At 50.3% G+C, this 5,434-nt stretch overlaps 1 non-coding gene across 1 annotated transcript; it reads right to left on the bottom strand.

Annotated features, from left to right (window-relative positions):
* Positions 1–400: 400 nt before the first annotated feature.
* LOC116547023 lies at positions 401–541 on the bottom strand. The gene has a single exon (XR_004266911.1). It is a non-coding gene; the product is annotated as a U4 spliceosomal RNA (small nuclear RNA).
* Positions 542–5,434: the final 4,893 nt, after the last annotated feature.

Genomic DNA, 5,434 nt, shown 5'->3' with positions numbered 1-5,434 from the left:
ACAAAAGAATTTGTATAGTTTTGTCACCAGCAAAGGGGTCTTGTCCCAGACCCCAACAACAGGATTTTGGATCTCACACGAAATGGAATTTATGGTGAGTCGCAGAGTCTAGTGACATTAAGAGAGTTTATTAGCCACTACAAAGTGACAGAGCAAGGAGTCCTCAGAAAGCAAGAGGAAGAATGCACCTGTTTCAAAGAAAAAAAAAATTTTTGAGATGGAGTTTTACTGTAGTCACAATGACATGATCTCGGCTCACTACAACCTCTGCTTCTTGAGTTTAAGGATTCTCCTGCCTCAACAACCTCCCAAGTAGCTGGGATTACAGGTGTGCACCACCACGTCTGGCTAATTTTTTGTATTTCTATTCCATTTTTTTGTATTTAATTTATTTTTTCCATCCCCATAGAGACTGCCAAAAATTGCCAATGCCGACTATATTTCCAGTCATCATGGCGGGGTATTAGGAAAAGTTTTCAACTAGCAATAATCGCACCTTGGATAAACCTCATTGGCTACAATACTGCCACTGTGCAAAGCTATAGTTTTGTATTTTTAGTAGAGACTGGGTTTCACCATGTTGGCCATGCTGCTGTCCAACTCCTGGCCTCAAGTGATCTGCCCTCCTCGTCCTCCCAGTGTGCTGGGATTAAGTAATCACAACTGCGATCCCAGCACATTAACGTACAAATAGGATACTTAATGTTTGTTTATATATGTTATTAAGAACAGTGTTGTCTCTTATAAAGGATTGTGATCAGTTTGTGTCAGGCTATTAGTATTGGGTCTTTATTTAGTTATTAACTTGTTCCTGCAACCTTAAATATTTTATAACCAAAGGTGATCAATCCCTAAATATATAATCCAACAAATTTAACGTACTTGTGTGTGCGTGTGTGTGTGTGTGGGTGTGAGAGAGAGAGAGAGAGAGAGAGAGAGAGGGAGGGAGGGACGGAGGGAGGGAGACAGGGTCGGACTCTGTCTCCCATGCTTGAGTGCAGTGGTGCAATCATGGCTGGCTCACTGCAGCCTCAAACTCCTGGGCTCAAGCGATCCTCCCACCTCAGCCTTCTGGGTAGCTGGGACCACAGGCAAGCGCCACCACGCCAGCTAATTTTTATATTTTTTGTAGACATGGGGGTCTCGCTGTTTTCCCAGGCTGGTCTTGAACTCCTGCTCTCAAGTGATCCTCCCGCCTTGGCCTTCCAGAGTGCTGGGATGACACTCGTGAACCCTGCACCCTGCCCAGATTTAGCTTTTTCTAAAGCTTTTATTTAAAATAAAGTCACTGTGGTTAAGATGCCTCTGATGGTTTTGCATTTTAAGTGCAAAGAACATGTTGAGTGAATTTTTCCGTGAGCTGTAAAATGTGCATCCATGTTTATTTCATTCCTATGGTTTTCAATTAATTGTCCCTTCTTCCTTTTTAGAAACACAGGGTCTAGTGGGCTCCGTGTCAGTTTGCATTTCCAGAACGATGGCGCTGAACACCCTGCGCTCCGTCTTCAAGTGGTGCAGCGGGACGGCCACCAGAGGGCGTGCGTCCTCTGCCAGGGCTGTGAGCGCGAGGGCCCTGCAGTGCCTCCGGCCACCAGCAGAGGGCGCGCTGGAGCTAGGCTGCATAACTGCCTAAGGGCCAAGCTCCTCTAACAATCAGAAGCCCGGCTCTACATAGGCTTACAACTCCAGGTACGACACGTGAAAGGGTCTTGGGGTTTACAGTTCTAGATATTACATGTGAAAGGGTCTTGGTGCATGGAGTAGGCGTGGGGTGGGGGTTTGAACTCGTTTCAGTTAGAACAACACCTTCCAAGGGTCTTGGTCCATGGAGTAGGTGTGGGGTGGGGGCTTGAACTCGTTTAAGTTAAAACAACGCCTTCCGGAAAGATTTCCCCACGCCATGCCTGCGATCTATGAAGTGGCGCGCGGTCGGCCAACCTTTACTTCTATTGAAACGCAGTGTGGAAGTCAAGAGGGAAGTCATCTTAGGTGCTTGGGTCTCCTTCCTCACCAGGTCACCTCCTCCCTGCACACGGCTACTCTCCCACCTGGGCTACTTTCCAGTCTCACTCACAATCGCTCTGAACGACTGTGGAAAGAGGACAGCTGTGGAGCCTCTCCCTTGTCCAAGTCACTCTGCTGAAAGACCTGATAACTCTTCTCACTGAACCCTGGACTGCCCTGGGAAGAATACCTCTGTCCCTGTATTTCAGACAAAGACTATGAGGTGGTCAGGCACGGTGGCTCACACCTGTAATCTGAGCACTCTGGGAGACCAAGGCAGGTGGATCATGAGGTCAGGAGTTCAACACCAGCCTGGCCAAAATGGAGAAACCCCATCTCTACTAAAAACACAAAAATTAGCCGGGCATGGTGGCAGGCACCTATAATCCCAGCTTTCGGGAGATTGAGGCAGGGAATTGCTTGAACCCGGTGTCAGGTCTCCATATGCAAACCAGGAGCCTGAAAGTCTGAAGTCCCGCTTGCCTCCTGATCGTCTCCCACCCCACACCTGCGTTCGCCATTGTCCCTGAGCCCCCAGCAGAGCTTTCCCAGAGATGGCCCCTCACCCAACCCTGCCATCTCAACTGTTCTTATGATAATGTGAATACCTCTCATCCATCCTAAACTGCTCTTCTGCCTCACCCCCAGCCGCCACTGTAACTGAACTTGTGGTCATGCACACTCCTGGCCCCTGCCCACCACTGTAACTGATCTTACTCTGTAACTTTCCACTGCCGGCCCCAAACCTGTAAAACCAACTCCTATCCCACTGCCCTTTGCTAACGCCCTTTTTGGCCATAGGCGACCCGCACCCAGGTGAATAAACAGCCACTTGCTCACACAAAGCCGGTCTGAGGGGGGGGGGGTCTCTTCATTCAAAGCGCGAATTTTCAACATTTTGGTACCAAAACCCTGGATGGGGGAACTCCTACAAGAGACTAAACCCCCGTTCCTGCTCTTGTGCTCCCTCCATGAAGAGATCAACTTACCGACCCAGGTCATCACACCCGCCCACACACACACCACCGGCTGTTTTGGTAAGCAGTCTCTCTTTTTTGTCTTCCCATTCTTTTATCTTCTCCTTTCCACTTCCTCCCCCTTTCGGTTTTGTCGTTTTTCCACCACAAACACAAGGAAAATCAGGTAAAACAGGTTCTTCCGTGAGGTTCGGGACCCGAAAAACCCTATGTAGTTCGTGGATCCTGGGACCCAGCTTCCCCAAGGGCTTGACTATCATGGAGACGTTCACCCTAGTCACTCGCCGGGCTCAGGGCTGATATTGGTGGCAGGTCAACATACAGGACGCTCTCTTTGACCTCTCACCAACGACGAGGTTCAACCCAGGCTCACCGAGGGACGCCTGTTGAGCGGCTGGGTTGCGTGCCTATTCTCCTTGTCTCTGCTGCCTTTCCAGAACCATGGGCAATCGTCCATCCTCTATCCCTCCCTCCTCTCTGCTGGCCTGTGTTCTAAAGAACCTCAAACCTCTCCAACTCTCCCCTAACCTAAAACCCAAACGTCTCTGTAAACACTGCATTCTCTTTACTGGGCCACTGCATGGTCACAATACAAGTTAAACAATGGCTCCAATTGGCCAAAAATGGCAACTTTCACCTCTATTTTATGAAATTAAGACAATTTTTGTCACAACATGGGCAAATGGTCTGAAATTCCCTACGTCCAGGCATTTTTTTTACACACCAATCCCTCCCTAATCTCTACCACTTCTCTTCACTTCCATCTGCCCCTCCTTCCTCTGCGGGTAAGCCAGAACCCTCCCTGTCCATCAACTTTCCGAACTTTCTCCTTCCTGCCTGTCTGAACCAGGCCCTAATCCAGGACCTAACCCTACCCCAGGGCCTTCCCCCCTTCCTCTGCCCACAACCCACCTCCTCATGCCCCTCCTGTCACCTCCCACCTCGTATGCGGCCCGGCTTACAGTTTAGTCCTGCGGCTAACTCCTCTGCCCCTGCCCGACAATGCCCCTTCCAGAGGTGGCAGGAGCCAAAGGTATAGTTAGGGTGGCGTTCCTTCCCTTTATCCGACCTTTCCCAAATCGACCACCTGTTAGGTTCCTTTTCATCAGATCCTCCAATACTTCACCCAGTCCTATAACCTCACCTGGAGTGACTTAAATGTCATCCTCACTTCCACTCTCACCCCTAAAAAATGCTTAATATGCATTACATCACCCAGCCAACCCCAACATTACAAAAAGGTACAAAATTAAAATCTGGCCCTCAAACCCCACTACAGGAATTAGGCAACCTTACCTTCAAGGTGTTCAATAACAGGGAGAAATCTGCCCAGCAGTAGCGTATCTCAGAACTACAGATGATAGCCTCTTCCGTAAGACAAACCCAGCCACACCACTGGCTCACAGAGACTTCAGAGCACCCAGACTGCAGGTCCAGCTGCCCCTCCCGGGCCTTGCTTCACGTGTCAGAAACCAGGCCACTGGGCCAAGGAATGCACGCAGCCCGGGACTTCTCCTGAGCCCTGCCCCGTCTGTGTGGGGCCCCCACAGAAAGTCGACTGTCCAACTCAGGTCACTGCTCCCAGAGCTCCTGAACCTCCAACCCTCGGCTTGGCGGCTAAGGACTGATGCTGCCTGAGCATCTTGGAAGCCCCCTGGACCATCACAGATGCCAAACTTCGGGTAACTCTTATGTGGAGGGCAAGTCCATCCCCTTTTTAATCAGCATGGAGGCACCCACCCCATGCTGCCTTCTTTTCAAGGACCTGTCTCCTTGGCCGCCATGCTGTATGGGAATTGACAGCCAGGCCTCCAGGCCTATCAAAACTCCCCACATCTGGTGTCAATCAGGCCAGCACTGCCTTCCACATTCTTTCCTAATCATCCCCACCTGTCCAGTTCCCCTGTTAGGCTGGGATATCCCAGCGAAATTGTCTGCCTCCTTGACTGTTCCTGGGCTACAGGCATGCCTCATTGCCACCCTCCTCCCCAAACCCATACCTCCCTTCATAGCTCCCCTTTTGTTCCCCAACCTTAACCCTAGGGTGTAAAACACCGCCTTCCCATCCGTTGCTACAAGTCACTCACCCTTCCTCCTCATCCCCTTAGAAGCTAACCACCCTTACCCTGCCCAGCCCCGTACCCCATCCCACAACAGCCTTTAAAAGTAAAGCCTGTTATCACCTGTCTATTGAAACATGGCCTTTTAATTCACCCTCCTGCTTCTTCGGCATCTGTACTCAAAGGGGCATCGTGGATCCCCTTCCGAAGCCCAAATTTCTTCCCATCTGTTATAATCTTTCACCAGCATACACACGCTCCCCCTGCCAACCGCATCCAGTTAATTTCCCAAACCCCAACCCCCTCCACCAAACAACAGCTTCTCTCCTTCCTGGGTGTGGTTGCTACTTCACCTCAGGAGACCAGGTTTTGCTATTCTAACTAAGCCATTGT

Source organism: Sapajus apella, unplaced genomic scaffold (genome assembly GCF_009761245.1).
Source record: "Sapajus apella isolate SASKATOON/1434 unplaced genomic scaffold, GSC_monkey_1.0 scaffold1894, whole genome shotgun sequence".
In the NCBI taxonomy this organism is placed as follows: domain Eukaryota; kingdom Metazoa; phylum Chordata; class Mammalia; order Primates; family Cebidae; genus Sapajus; species Sapajus apella.
The sequence above is the reverse complement of the archived record's forward strand: the minus strand, read 5'-3'. Positions and strand labels throughout refer to the sequence as shown.